The 16,032-nt window shown below is 41.4% G+C and overlaps 1 protein-coding gene across 1 annotated transcript in view; it reads left to right on the top strand.

Annotated features, from left to right (window-relative positions):
• GNA12 (G protein subunit alpha 12) overlaps nucleotides 1–16,032 on the top strand; it is a 40,944-nt gene that overhangs the window by 16,667 nt on the left and 8,245 nt on the right. The gene's annotated exons all lie outside the window — the stretch shown is intronic.

Here is a 16,032-nt window from a genome sequence, read left to right as displayed (position 1 = left end):
GGGGGATATTTGCAATAGCATGGGTCACCCCTCTGAGAATTAACTATGGGGTTTGTTGTTTTTCTTTAAGCAGCCCCTGGAATTGGTTAAATTCTGCCTGCCAGGACAGGCAGTGTGCTGGAACCCTGCAGAGGGAGCAGCCTGCTCCTTGGGGTAGGAGAGCTTTGTTGCTGCATTCTCCCCATGCAAGGAGCTGATGGCTTCACAGCCTCACAGGCAATCAGCTGTGTGTTCTGACCAGTGTGCAGGGGAGGCACCAGTTATTCACACTAATTCTCAGTTCAGGGTAGACAAACTGTGGCTTAAGTGTCTTTATTTTTGTACAGAAATGCTCAGTACAGCAGTGATGTAATCAGGAGTTGGGCTGTACATCGGTTCCTGAGGCACTGGGAGATTTTGTGGCAGTGTTTGGCTGAAGCCAAGTGAATTGAGAGATGGGGCAGCAGAAAACTGACTTAATGTGAGAAGTAGGTGGCTTTTGAAGTGACATATTCAATGAAATGTACAGCAATGGGTTGGCTTTTGCCAGAATTCTTCAGTGCACTTTAACAGAGATTTCCCGAATCCTGAAGCACAAAGTTTCCAACTGATTGTTTCTCTTTAAGATGCAATGGCAGAGTACAGCCAGCTCTAAAAGCATGTTTCTAGGCAATTTGCTCTCTCAGCACATATGGCAGAGCCCTGAAATGCAGGGATACTTGTGCCTGGCATCACTGTAAATCACTTTGCACTTGAGGAAATAGCGAGTGTCAAATCCAGCCCAGCTTATACAATTGGCTGTAACACAAAAATGAGCTCTTCTCTTTGCAAACTACTGTTTGAATATGAGCTTACACAAGAGACTCTGAATGTTGCCTATTCTGCAAGGATGATTTTTTTTTTTCTAGAGCTGTGAAACTCTCATATTTCATCAGTGAAATCCATTGAGGCTTGACCAATGCTGGTGAGATGTACAAAGGCAATAACCACACTGTTCAAAGTGCCAGCCTGGGAAATCTTGTTACCATTTAATGCATGTAATTGGGACTAGGCAGCAACTCTGCCAAATTACTTTTGAGCTCTGCATGGGTATTTCCTAGCTTGCAGGACTCCTGTGAAACTAAATTATTTCTGGGAAGTTACATGGTTTTTTGTTTTCTTTTCTATATCTGGATGGGACATACCACTCTAACCCACAAAAATTTTTACAAAACAAAACAGAAAGCAGAAATTCATGTTTGCTGTTGCTAAGCATTAATTTTTCTTATTTGCACACTATTAGTGCTGAAAGTCAAGTGCATCTGTATCTAACAATATTATATTCTTTCTTTCTTTCTTTTTGAAGCTAATTGTGAAGCTGTGGATGGTAAATTGGCTTGTCTGAATCATAGCTAGTACACGCAAGGAATGATAATGCTGTACACAATAATAGTCAATGATAATCTAGTTTTGTTATGTTAGAATTCTGAAAGAGTGGCCTTATCTGACACAAGATGTCATATTAACCCAAAAGATCACTGACTTGCAGCTTTTACCAAAAGATCACTGACTTGCTCTGGACTCTTATGCAAGGGAGAGTTATGAAGATGTTTCTTAGTTAAATATCTGAGCAAGGTTTTGAGCCAGTGTCACAGCAATTAAGTGCCAGAGATCCAGATTTAAGTTTTTAGTTCTAGTTCTGTTTCCAATCCCAAGACCTCCAAAGTTTCTGGTCAGGTTATGGAGTCTGACTCATCTTTGTACAGCAGGGGAAGTTAATTGCTTGTTTAAGTGCAAAGCTTGGTGGCTGCTCTGCAGCAGGAAGGATTAGCAGCTGGAGTCCCTGGCTTCTAATCCTGTCTCTATGACCAAATAGGAAAATTTTTTCAGAACAAGGTCTCAAGTAAGAACCCTCAAGCAGAAGTGATATTTTGTTAAAGGAGGTGAAAGTTAGTGAGCCATAGTTTAGGTTTTATTAAGAATTGAGAGATAGCAAAGCAAAATGTAGCTGGAAACCTCCACACAAAATCCTGTGAGTATTGGCTAAGGCTGTAGAGTTTGCCAGTTTGCATCTGCAGAAGTTCAATCCTCAGTCCTAAATTTGCAATATTCTAAAAACGAATGTTTTAATGAGATATGTTAATGGGCCTGCTGCCACCAGAGAGCTCTTGGAGCAGTGCAGGGTTTGGCTGTGCCAGTTTGTCTTGACAGTCAGGGATTCAGCCTGAGGACTGAGCTGGAGCAGGAGGCAGAGTTGGAGATGTTGGCTGTCACCCACAGCAAGGAATGCTCCACTTGGTGCTCTCGGTTTTGCTTTAAGTGCCGTTGAACAAGAGGTGAGAAGAACTTGCATTTAAAGTAGGCTGGATTCCCAACCATTTGGGGAATCACTGCAAATCATTTTGAAATCTAGCAAAATCTGCTCTTGCAAAATCTTTTCTCAGTGACAAGAGCTGTTCTCTGAGGCAGAACCAACCTAAGAAAGCTGTGATGGGTAAAACACTTATTAGACATTGTTAAATACTTTCTGCTATTGGAGAGAAATAAGAAGAACCAGAAAGGTCATGAATTACGACTTTTTTGAAGCACTACAAGTGGAAAAGTCTTGGAGAACAGCAGTTTGTGACTGTACCTGCCTGAAACCTCAACCAAGCATTGAGTGCTAAATGCTCTGTGGGAAAAAAGAAGGATTCTTGCCATGAATTTCTCCTGACCTTAGGTTATGACAAAGTGCAACAGCTGGGTGAAATGTGGCCTGCATGGAATTGGGAGGATAAGTTGGAAAGTAATGAGCAGATCATACATAATAAATAAGTGGATAACAAGAAATTGATATGCCTACCATATGGGAGCTGAGATGGATCTGAATAAAAAGAGCTGTGCTACTGACTGTCCTGCTATTCTGTAGAGTGAATTCCCAGCACTCAACATTTTTTTAATTTTTACATTATTTAAAGATCAAACACTTTGGGTAAAATCACCTCCAAATCTGTAAGATGTGCAATTAATGCACTTCATTAATGCTGTGCTCTCTATGGGTACCAAAAGGCTGGAATTCAGACTTAGTGTGGACGTACCTTTAATTTACAGGTTCTTGAAGGCAGATTAAAAAGTCTGGTACTATGTAAGGCTTCCTGTAGGAGCTTTTTACTACTGGCCTTTGGAAGCCAATATATCTTGACTGTGTTTTTGAGGTGGTTAAGATAAATGAGAGAAACAACTTCATATTTACACCTCCCATGGTGAAAATTCATTGCAAGCATTTGCCTCTTGCCTAATGATTGCCATTTTCCTGGTTGAAAGATTTCTTTTTCCTCATGTGTATTTTACTAAGTACAGACTTTTTTTTTTGTCTTTAACTCTTAGTAATTGAGCCCCTTAGAGAAGTGTCTGGGTGTCCCAAAAGGTTTTTTACTCATCCTTACCTCTCTGTGTGCATATGGAAGTAGTTGTTGTTTGCTGTCTTACCTTCAACAACAGCACTGAAACACTAAATCTAATGTTCTTAGGCTGGAAAAGCCCTTTTGGCTCTTGAGAATAAATGCCACCTTGGTTCTGGAAAGAAGCTTTAATTTTATTATGCATAAAATAATTAGAAAAAATACTCTGTATGTTTGTCTTTGCAGAATTGTTGTTCTAAGCCCTAATTAGTGCTACTCTAAATCTTGCAGGACTGTATTGAATATGAGGATTTGTTCAGAGCAAGTACAGCTGTAATTAATCTTTGCATTCCCATCAAGAAATGCTGGCACATGCTGTGAGAAACAAGGAAGGAAACTTTCAGTTCAGGCTGTCTGAGCCAGTACCCAACTGCAGCTACTAACCACTGGAGTAATCGCTTTATCCCTTTCTAGTGTGCAGGAAAGGTCTGGGCAGAGACAAATCCAGCCCAGGGAGCAGCCTTTAGCTTTGATTATGCTGTTTAATTTCATACTCAGAAAGTTTCTAATGGACCTCAATCATTCAGGAGACTTTAAAATTGGCAGCTATTATCACCTTAGAGATTCCCAGTCATGAAAATGTATTCCAGAAATCTGAGAAGTTAGGCACATTTAAAGGTGCACCCTTTCTCTGATAGAGGGAGTCTAATGAAGAGTTCCTTCTGAAATTTGGTGGAAGCAGGAGAGAACTCACATATTCAGTAATGAGCATCTGCATAGGTTAAAGTCATGGTAGCACAAGGGAAACTTTTATTTGAGTTGCTACAAAAGTACTTCATTATGCAGAGACATATGTTAATGTTTTTCTGCCTAAAAACAAAGAATACTGTTTTTAGTGGAAGGGCTCCACTTGTCTGACTGGTTTCATCCATTCCATCTCAAAGATAGAGCCGAAAAGGAGACATTTATATTCTTGTTCCCATGATATGGGAGTTCAGAGTTCTTGATGTATAAAAGCTACGTGCACTACTTGAAGATGCAGCAAGGACTGGCTTAGCTGTGTGAAGGAAAAAAGAGAGCTCCTGCTACTTGCTGTGTGCTGTATTAGCAGTTTTCTGAGCCTGTGGTTGGTTTCAGGAAAGTGGGGAAACACAGGCACTGCCCAAGAAGAGGTGACTGGTTTTGTTAAGCCTGTCTCCCTGACATGGCTCTCTCTGCTCAGAGCAGCAGTGCTGACAGTGCACTTCAGAAAGTTCCAGTTTTACAAGTCAGCCTTTTGTACCTCGTTTATGTGTTCTTTGTAGTGATTCAGCTTTCTTTTGCTACCCATTCAGCTTTTTCTTGGTACCAAACCTTGGGCTTTTCACCTAGAACTGGGACAGCAAGCAAGGGTGTTTTCAGTGCTTTTAAAAATGTTCTAAAAGGTTCCCTTGAGAAAAAACAGTAAGAGGTTAAGGCTTGGATTTTTCAAAGGGGCCACTGAATTTAATAGGATAAAGGGGTAATGAATGCTTTCAGGCTTTCCTGAATATCCTAGTTTATTGCAAGCTATGTAGGATCAAGAACAAGTAACATGAACAGATGAACAAATAAGCAAAACATTAAAAACTAGGTCTGTTTTTATGGGAGAGTCTTATTGGCATATCTTCTGTATTTTTATACTTAGCAGATATTTGAAGTTGTTCTTATCACAATGAGAGTGAATTATGTTTAATGAGCCCATATTTTTGAAAAGATGGGTCCTGACAGAAAGCTGAAAAGGAAAATGCAGGTAGGATGGTTAGGCAGCAGTAACCTGCTCAGGTGGTGATGTTGTACCCTTGCTACCTATCCAAATCCTGATCTTTTTGCAATGACTTCTCAAAAACATTGTAATGTCTTTAAGCTACTTTTCTTCTGTTTTTCCCCCTGCTACTGTTGTCTCCCAAACAAGCCTGGTTTGCTTTAAAACGTGGAGAGTTTCACTGAATGCAGACCACTCTTGGCTTCAGCTTACCTTGTGCTGTAGCTCTGGACAGAGTGATGCCAGTGAGCAATAGGAAATGGTGGTTTGGGGAGTTGTGCTTTGCGCTGAGCTCTTGTTTATGCTGGGTGGGTTTTTTGGAAGCTGCTCTTGGAGAAGGGACAGATGCAGCCTGGGGGTGGCTGAGCACAGCTGAGGGGGTGACACCCTGTGCTGCTGGGGAAGGAACAAGCTGTGGGCATCACAAGTGGGCACAAATTGCCTTAACCTGGTGCTTAACTTGTGACCACAGTGTCTTTATCTCACTGATCCTTCTCCCAGGCAATGGTTCCTTTTCTGAGGCCAAAATAAGATGCCTGTACCTTAAAGAGTAGTTTTTTTCAATGTTTGTGTTCCAAATTACTGGAGTATCTGAAGTGTTCACAGACTGTTCAAATCTAGGCTCTGTTTCACAGGTATTGAGTGTGGAGGAGGAAGAGGAGGTGAGCAGAGGAAGGGAGGAAACAGTATTTGACTTTTGACTTCTGGGTTTATGTGCAGTGGTAGCTGTGCAACAGGGGAGGATTTCATAGATCAGATGATTTAGGATGCATCTGAATGTGATGCTGTTCTATCTCAGTGCTCCAAAGGGCTACAAACCAAGCAGCTGATAAGCAAACACTAGTGGAGGGAGCAGAGCTGTTGAGTGCCCTTCCTGAAGGAGAAGGGCAAGGTTAGCTCAGTGTTTCACTTCTCCTTTCTCAGCTGCACTGCTGGAAAAGCTTCTGTCACAAAGGCAGAAGGCAGCGTGGTCCCCACCTTCTCGGTAGTTTGCAGCTACACCTAAAGCAACTCTGAGGAGCAAACCTGTTTTGCTCTATTATTGACTCAGGATCTGGGGGAGGGCAAGAAAACTTCTTGGAAACATCATGCAAGATTTTCTGTTTGAGAAAGTGGAAAACATGTTGCTCTGAGAAGTAATTTATTGACACCTTTCGAATGTCTCCTCTGTATACAACACAGATTCCTGCAGCAGACTGAGGCAGACTTGTGCTTCACTTGGCTTTCCTCCTGAACAAACTGTTGCTGTTTGTCCTTAGAAGGTCTGCTCTCCACCCCTCCCCCAAAGCTCTTAATTTGACTTGCTTTCCTTGATACTTGCTTAATTCTGCTTCGGAAAACTCAGTAGAATCTCAAACTGGAAAAGCACCGGTTTATTGATGGAACTCTTTCCCATTTAATTCCACCTCTGAGTTCAAGGCTTTGATCCATGAGCTTTCAGACTGGTCAGAGTACAGTAGTGAATCAGTCATGGTGTTGGATGTGGGCAGGAGACAAAAGAGCCACCTACTATATCCTCTTTTTCTGTCTTCTTTCTTCCAGTCCAGCACATGCATTCCTGGTTGCAGGGAGTTCAGCTGGCCATCCACGTGGCTGGACTGCTGCCCTCTCTCCAGTTCAGTAGGATGTGACCGAGGCTTTAATTAGGGTTTTTTTAATAGACTAGTCTGCTCAACAGCTTGAAAAAGTTTGTTAAACTCACTTCATTTTCCACCATGGCTTGATTAATTTCCGTGTGTGGCTGATTAGAAATAGGTGACAGCTTCTATCCTTAAGTCTTAATTTCTAATCACAGATTTCATCTTTAGATTTGTTTTCAGACCTGAAAGAGAACAAATTCTGGAGTTATGTTGAAAGTAGTCCAGGTTGCATGAAATCTTCATACTGAAGTATCAATAGGGTGAAGGTTTAAGTGCAGATTTGAAGAATTCCTTCTCCTTATGCCAAAGCAGATGTCAAAAAGGGGGAGAAGATTTAGAATAGCTGATATGTTTTTATGTGAATAGATAAAAAACCTTGCAAGGTAATGCAGGATGAGAATTCCCACTGATTGGAAAGGCACTGGGGAGGCAGGCAGGGTAACAACAGGCAGAAACCAGCCTCAGGGCTGGTCAATTCTAAGTCTCTTAGAATTAACAAATAGCAAACTTCAATTGAAAAAGGAGGTTTTTGTTTCTGGGGCAATGATGAGGGAGATGATTTTTGAGAATCAGCTGTGCAGCTGCCTTGAGGAGTCCCTCAGACTTGCAAGCCTTGTGTTGTCTGTGGTTGAGCCTGCCAAGCACTGAGGTAATGGGCATGGGGCACAACTTCAGAGTAATGCAAGCAAGGTGGAATTTAATTTTTTTCTGCACTCTGTTCTCTACACACTTGATTTTATAGGACTCAAACTGTTAAATAGTACTCCTGAGTGCAGCTAAGACTTAGGTTGCATTTTAGCTGAGTTCTACCTAAAATCTTACTTTCAGATATTGAGCAGCTTTCTGAGTTTTGCAAGGCCATCATTTTTAGTCTGCCCATCTAAAAATGTCTCAGTATACATACAGACAAAATGAGAATCTTATTTAGAATGAAATTATAAATATGAGGGATGAATGGCACTTCGCAATCCTTACAGTCACCATTTAACAACAGACAAATTTCACTATGATATGTCTGAGCTGATATTTCCCCAGAAAGTGGAGCATTAGGACACTGCAGCAAATCTTTGGTGTGTAAGTGGAGCAGGAAGCATCGTTCTGCAAGATACTCAAGGTTATGCCTCTTGTAAGTGCATCCAAGTTGCTGAGCTTTCCAGCTGGCCACCTGCCATGGAAAAGTCCAAGCTCAACATTCTCTCATGGCTGGTGTTAGCTGCTTTTTCAGCCCACAAGATCTAAGATATTTATTTCCCATCCCTTGATCTGATAAGATTTGAAAGGGAAACTCGCTGGTAAACTTGTGATTTAGTCTTGATCAGATAGTCAGTACTGCTGACTAGATTAATTCAGGAGGTACTTTTTTTTTGTCACTGTCTGTTCTAGTTCTGCAGATGTCTCCTGTAAACAAAGCAAGTTTCAGGTTTGCATTCTGGGAGGGACCTGCTGGGATCAAAGCTTGGGCTTGGGGTCAGGGAATAACGGGATTGTGCATCATTCCAGAGGATGCAAAAACATCCACTTGCTGCCATTTTTCCATGGCAGCTGCCCACTGAGAATAAATGGGGTAATTTGCTGGTGATGGGCCAGAATCTTGGATCCATCCCTCCTTGTGCAGCTCAGGACTTTGTTCTAGCTGTGGCAGGAGTGCTGTTTCAGTTGCTTTTGGGGTGTTGAGCTGGCTGTGCCTGGAATGAGAAGCTGAGCCTGGCGTGCACTCGCCCGGCTCCACGGAGAACCTCCGGTGTGGAGATGAAAGAGCTCTGGCAGCACTTGCAGACAATGAATTCCCTTGGACAGCTGGCAGGGAAACAGGAAGGAATCCTTCCATGGGATGCTTAGGAGTAGGTCTGGCAGCCACTCGTGCCAGCTCTGAGCCGGGCTCGCTGCTGATGTTGGATGCAGTCGTTGGACTATTTTTGTTGTTTAAACATGAATTTGGTCATGAATTCCCTTGCATCCCCTCCTCAACTCTTGCTAGCTGCTGGTCAGTGAAGGGTAGGACATGCTGAATCCCTGATGTGCAGGTCTGTCTGCTTAAGGATTTTTCTAGATTTATTTTTTTGAAAGCTAACACTTAGCATGTTTGTGTTACACTTTGTGTTTTGTTTGTGGCCAATACTGTTTTCTCTGCTGTTTGCACCTGTTTTTCTTCCAGCCACTGCAGATCTATGAAGCAGAAACAGCAGTGATTTAGACAGTAAGTATGAGTAAAATCAAAATTACAGGGATTTTTTGTTAATGTTTCTTGAAACTTTTAGTGTAGGATGGAGCCTGCCTTAGTCTATTAACAGAAAATTCCTTTCTTCCTGGAGGCACTGCTGCTGGTGTGCATATTTGAGACAAATGGACAGAATTGTTAACCTAGTCCAAAAGTAATTTATCTCATCTACATCCTGTTGATGTAGAAATACCTAGAATTTCAGGAAAAATGTAACTCTTGTTTTCCCTTGCAGCACTTGGGAGAAAGAATTGCTGTATTTGATTGCTAGAAAAAGCTAACACATGTTAAGAGTTGCCCTTCAGCAAAGAACTCCACTCCTGTATGAGTGTTTCTTAGCTGCAAGGCTGGAATTTCAGTCACAGGATTCCACAAATCTTAGTACTGACGTGAAAGCTCTTATTAACCTAAAGTTTTTCTGGGAAATTAAATATTTATCACCTATTATTTTCCATATGCTGCAAAGCACAGTTTAGGCCATGTGTCATGGAGGATGAGTTAATAGAAACCCACCCTGACGTGTACAAACAAATTTTTCTATTGCCTGTTTGGACTGAGCTGACAAATAATTAATTTTTAAAATATTTTCAGACCTTAACATCTGATATCTACCGTGTGTGAGCAGGCAGGAGAAAGGAGAGGTAATTTTTAGAAGCTTGGAACCATATGGTACTTTTTTTGTAGTTGGTGTGTTTGTAGGGTCCAGATAGCAGCAACTTGGATAAGCACTGGAGTTGCTGGATGGGAGCCAGGAGCTCAGTCTGTTGTTAAGGAGGAAGTTAAATAACACTGGAGAGATCTGATAGCTGGAATTCTGTACAGCTTAAATAGGGAGAAGTGGTTGATCTCTGCATTGGAGCTGGTGATTGAATGAAAAATTAATGTTTGTCTTGTGTCAATAAATTTTGATGCCCAGACAGGATGTAGAATATCTGTAGAACAGAATTGCAGTGTCCAATGGGCATCAGCATTTCAGGGCAATTTAGGTTACTTCAGCATCCTCTGAGAGAATTCTTAACAAGCACAGACTTGCTCACCTCCTTGGAAAATAATACTGAATTCATCAGCTGTCAGAGAGGAGGGAACACATTTCTGGCTGCAGTAAATCCATGCCCTGTCAGCAGTGAGGCTGAATAGAAGTGCAGATTTAGAAGTAATCTCTTGAAGGAGCCTGCGGGCTTGGGGAGGGGAAGTTGTTTGTTTGTAGTTGTCCCTCAGGAGAGTTTTAGCCCTTGGACAGAAGCAGGGTGCACAGCCTGAGCCCGTTCACGCCCAAAGGATTTGTGTTGTGGTGGCAGGGTGTCAACCTACTGCTTGTGTCCAGTGCCTCTCGCTAAGGAAAGCATTTTCTGTATCACTTTTTGATGGTGAGGATTTGGTTCTAATTTCAGTACCCAAAAACTTGGCTGATCTAACTCCTGAACATTTTCAAATACTGGTCTCCTGGTTATTTTGTAACCTTGCTTCTCCCTTGGGCCTCTTGCTTTTATAAAACATCTGAAGTGGTGACATTCAGACCCCTTACAGTTAAGAGGTGACTGACATCCCAGGAAACCTGGAAAAGGGGAGATCTCTGAGTTTGCAAACAAAGATTTTGCTTGCAAGTTTGCTTTTTGTCTATACATGTCTCAGGCAGCCCTCATGGAATGGCTCCTTAAATGAAGGCCAGCCTTGGATGAAATTGTATCAGTGCTTTCAGTCCTTCCCATTTATGTATCCAAGGTCTCAGAGCTGGGAGATTCCCAAACATCTTCCTAGGCTCTCCTGGATTCTCTCTGTTTCTCAGCCCTGCTGCTGAGTGTTTTCCAGCTCCTGAGCAGGGGGTGGGTGCCCAACCCTGGTGTTTTATCTGGATCGGTGTTCTCTCACCTTGCAGACTCAGCTGCAGGTCGTGGCAGTTATTTGCAGTATCTGTTTCACTGCAGTGTGGGAATTCTGTTAGATCTGTGTTCTGTGTTTCTGTTTGATCTGTATTAGATGCTTCCTTGAAGTACAACATTTCCTTCCTCTGTGGTTTAATCCATCATCTGAAACAAGCTAAGACTGACAGGTCTACCTTAAATTGTGCACTCTAAATTTAGCAGCCAGAGACAGAATGATCAGGAAGGGCTACATTGATATTATGTCAAAAAGGCCTTGGGACAAGGAAAGGAAAAAAGCCAATTTGGAACAGAGAGTCCCCTTTCAAGTCTTCTAGTTCAGAGCAGAATATAGAGGAACTGCTTTTCAGCAGGAAAAGTTTGGAATGAGCCAGTATTTTAGGGAGCTGGACAATGGGATGGCTCACTGTCCTTTATGATCTGACCAAGGCTCACTCTGAATAAGTGAGGGTTTCAGTGACAGGTTGATAAATTCTGGCTTTCCAGAACATGTCTGCTGAGTTTCTGGGGGTATTTTAAAGTAATCTGCATATGATTGCTGTGCATTATTTTCATGCAATAAACACTGCTTGGGAACTCTGCCCAGAATGAGGCTATCAATGGCAAAGGAAGTGATGCCAGATTAGTTATAATATTTCTGGGGGGGGATTTCCTGTGTGCTCTGAACGTAGCCTGAAGGGACAGGGATGTTGAGTTCAATCATTATTTTCATGGTGACTTATTTGGGGCTCATGCTAAGATGGCATTCCCATTGCACAAAGTATGTAGATTATATTTTTTTTTTATTTCATGGCTTTTGCCCCTTGAGAATGCTGTGGTCAAAATAATCTAGCTTACAAAAAGAGTTTTAGAGGACTATTTCAGGAAGCAGGAGTATATGTTTACATTTCAACTTTCCTCCCTTTCTCTTCCACCAGTCAGTTTTTAAACAAATTGCACTATTTTCTCTGGCTTCGCCAAACTTTATACTGCAGATAGGCCCGTTTAAAAGAATAACATTTTTTTTTTAAATAATCCAATAGCGATACTGCATTGTGGGCTCATTTGAGGCCTTCTGTTTGTGTTTCTTCATTCCCCCAGTTCCCAGATGTGCAGTGACTCATCCTCCTGAACAATGGGAACAGCATCTCTAACTCCTTCTCTTGGTCCCAGGCGTTACTCAGAGGATCTGGGCTGCAGAGGGAGGAGAGCTCAGCAGTGACACAATGAGTCACCCGAGCTTTGTGGTCACTCTTGTGTGGGGAGCAAGGAGTGGAGCACGAACGGTCACTGCTGGGCCACTAAAAAAGGATCATCTGAGCTACATGAAATTCATAACTCAGAGGTCACTGTTCCCTCCCCCACGGCTGTCCCGTAAAACACGGGGTGTGGGTGCAGGAGACACTGCTGAAACATCTTGATTTATTATCAAGGAGGATGAAAATCCATAAAAATAGCGAACTGGTTTGTAACTTTCCAATGTGAAATTGTACTAATCCAGCACTAGTTAAAAATAAAATAAATAAGAAATGTCAGTGTGTAAATGCTTCACTGACAGACTCTGCTGGGACTGTGACAGAATGGGGCTTCCTATCCCAGTATTGTGCTGGTTGAAATTAGTCTTTCATATTTTAAGAGTATTATTTATGAATATTGTTAGAATAATTTTAAAGGAAATAGTGTACTATTAGGACAATGGAAGACATGAGTCTTTCTGAATCTGAAAGGCAGAAACTCAACAGCCTTCTATGAACACCGTTGATCAGAGGAAGTTTCTGGAGATGCCACAGTTTTTCTTGCAACATCAGCCTGTAAAAGATCTGATCTGGATCTTTTTTGTTTGTTTTTTAAGTGAGCACACCACGATGTGATTCTATTTAGGTAGTTACACGTAGTATAAATACACATAGAGGTTATAAATATACATATATTATAAATAACTTCAGCTTTCATTTCTACTTTGCAAGCATAGCTTGAAATAGATTGTGATGTTAAAATAAGCTTTTTTTTTCCCCAATAAAAACATTAAAATACTGAAATTGAAGTAATCAATCTGCATAAAGATATTTTTAGTGTCTGATGAATCGATTGCAAATATTTGCTGACACTTTTATAGGAAGTCATGGTCATGGACCTGAAATAACTGGCTAAGATCTGGAGGAGGAGAGCACTTGTACTGCTAAGCCAGCTTTGAATGGAGCTGAATGGCCACATGGGTATTGGGGAAACACTAAATATTTGCACTGAAAAAGCCAAACCAACTTCTCTATGGCCAGTGTCACGAAGAGAAAAATAATTCAACACAAAAGGGGGGCAGCTGATACTTTATTTTGATAATTACTTGCTTTGAATGGAAAACCTACTTTGATTTAGAAACTGAGTGTATATTTTTATATACATATGTTTATATACATAAGCATTTGTTTGTATGCGTGTATAATACCCAAAGCATGAGACAGCTTTGCATAAACAGTCATTTATTAGTGGAATTCAAAAATCCATTGAAGTGCAGCTTGATATAAAACTCAATGAATTTGACTTCTAGATCTAATTAATATTGCTGTCTAAATGACTAGGGGAAATGAACATAGAAAGGAATGTTCAGTTAGCATAACTGTTCTAATTAAAAACACTAACAGCAAACAGTTGTGAAACCTGGAGTTTCCATATTTTCCTCATTTTATATGTTACGTGTTACTCATCAAGTCGGTTAATGCCCAGTGCATGTGTGTGCTGCTGCCTGGAGGAACTGAATGTGCTTCCCAGAACATCCCAATTTGCTGTAAATCTGACTAAGATATAGAACAAAGTTATTCCAGAAGCCTTTGGAGCAGGAACTGAGTTCACACTTCCCTAGGACTTAATAAAGAGTCGTTAATCAGGGAATCATTAAGGCAGGAGGTTTTGAGTGTGTGTGCTGGGTCTGGGCTTATTGCTCTGTAAGGTTTTTGGTGGGTGTTTTTCCTCCCTTCATGTTTGTGTGCTTTAATGTTTTGAGGGTTTTTAAACTTCAAACCCTCTGGAACTTGTTGAGGATTTGTTGTTTTGGCTGGAAACAGATATTTTGACTTAAGTACTGGATGCCTTTGGATTCTGTGCTAGAAGAGAATATTCAGATTCCTTCAGATCTGTCAGACCATGCATATGGTGCTCACACCTGTTCCAGCCACCTGACTTGGTTACCCAGCTCTCCCAGTGCTTTGCCATTGCTGATTAAAATTTCCCTGAGCAAATTACATGGCTTAATTGCAACATTAATAAGAGCTGGGTAAGAATCTAGAGAAGTCTGTTTTCCTTAAATCACTGCAGAAATGAACATGCATTTTTTCCATTAATCGGTTTATTTTCTTACCTCCCTATCAGTGTGCAGAATGTCAGAGTGATGGATGTGTGGGGTGGGAATTAGGGGAGGCAGAAGCTGTAAATCAGGTGATGCTGCCTGTGTGTCCCTGCATTTCACAGGCACATGGCTGTTCCCTGCTCCAGCGTGGGAGGGTGGACACACAGGCAGGGACTCTTGAAGCAACTGGGTAGAAAACTGGAAGCATCTCCATCAGAAATGGCCCCTTTGCAGTATTTTTGCACATCTGAAGGAGCTGTGTGGGACGGAGCACAACAGATAGAGGAGGGGTTTTTTGTAGCTTCAGTGATCTTTTCTTTCTGGGCTCTCCCATCTCCTGAATATGACTAATGCTGTACAGGAAGCCCTTTTCTCTTATTCATGCAGTCTGTGATATCTCTTCTGATCCACAGAGTGCCAAAAAATACAGGAAATTACTTTCACCTTATGAAAATTCATGATTGTAAGGAAGCTCTTAGAGCAATTGTTCTTTGGAAACTTCCCCTCTCCCCTGCCCCACCCCACCCCCAAAAAAAGAAGTGGTTTTTTTTTCTGCCACCAATCCATTGTAAATCTTTTGTTGATACATGGTAGTCTTTTGAAAATCTGTGTGTTCTCTCTCCTTTATGAAAAGACACTTCCAGTTTAAAATATTAGGAAATAATAAGCTCCAGCTCCTTTTCTATGTGCCTTATGCTGGGAGTCTGTACTTGTCCAACGCTGAATCCTCTGATCTCCAGTCTGATTCCTCACAATGAACTGTTGTGTTCATCTGTTTAGAGTTGTACTGGGGGCAAGAATTCTGTTCTGCTGTCTCAGGCCTATGGTGCAGAGGAGGATCTGTGGTTTAAGAGTTTATATTGCGGCTGGAGTACGTGGAGGAAGTTCCATTCTGAATTAGTGGCTTGGTGAGGGCACCCACTGTCATTTGGTCATGACTGACAGCCCTGATCTGTGATAAGGAATGGCTTTTCCTGCCTAAAATCACTAAAAGGCAGCAGGATTTTCCACTTTATCGTTCTCATGACATGGCTACAGCTACAAGCCATCCTGAGCAGTAAAGAAGACTTACTGAATTACTTCTTCATGGAGGGAAGTATTTGCTGGAGGGTTTCACTCCAGAGTAGCCTGCATCTGTATGGAAACAATATTGTTACTTTAAAAGTCTGTGCAGGGCTTCTTGTCCCTACTTAATGCAAAGGGACCCTTGATGTGGGTGGGGCACACAGGTAAGCTTGTTTGATAAAAGACCAAATCCTCTTACACAAGAGTAAGTTTTCACACAAGAACGAATTTTCCCTGTAAACATTCCTATTTTCTTCTCGATATAATTGCTAAAGGACTTTTTACAAGATGGCCAAATGTATTATTAAAAGTCTTGAGGCCAGAAGTGGAACTGTCTGTAGAAGAGCAAGTCGTTCAAAATGCTCCTTTTTTCCTTTGTTTGTGACAAGCAAGTCTAACTTAAATCATCATAAAATACTTAAATCTTCCACTTTTCTAGGATATGCTTTTGTTCACTGTTATGAATTTTAAACAAAATACACTGGTTTCTTATAAATGTGTTTCAATTTTTACTCCCACTCAGTGTCAGTTAACTGCATTTATCTTACAAGGGGAAAAAAGCCAAATTCTTTAAGTCAAAGAACTGACTTTAATAACACTTCTCTTTTATTGTAGAGATTCACTGGATAGATCTGAGCATTTGTTCAAATCTCTTCACAACTTTGGTTTTTCCAGACCTGGTGATACTGCTCTGTTAGACCTCAGTGCATGTTGGGAAGAAGGCCTTGGTTCTGTTGGATTTGCTGTCCTAGAAAGAAGCTCAGTTCCCATGTCTTTCCTTTTCCACAG

This window comes from Anomalospiza imberbis, chromosome 16, assembly GCF_031753505.1.
Source record: "Anomalospiza imberbis isolate Cuckoo-Finch-1a 21T00152 chromosome 16, ASM3175350v1, whole genome shotgun sequence".
NCBI lineage: Eukaryota > Metazoa > Chordata > Aves > Passeriformes > Viduidae > Anomalospiza > Anomalospiza imberbis.
Note: the sequence above shows the minus strand (reverse complement) of the source record. Positions and strands in the feature narration are given on the sequence as shown.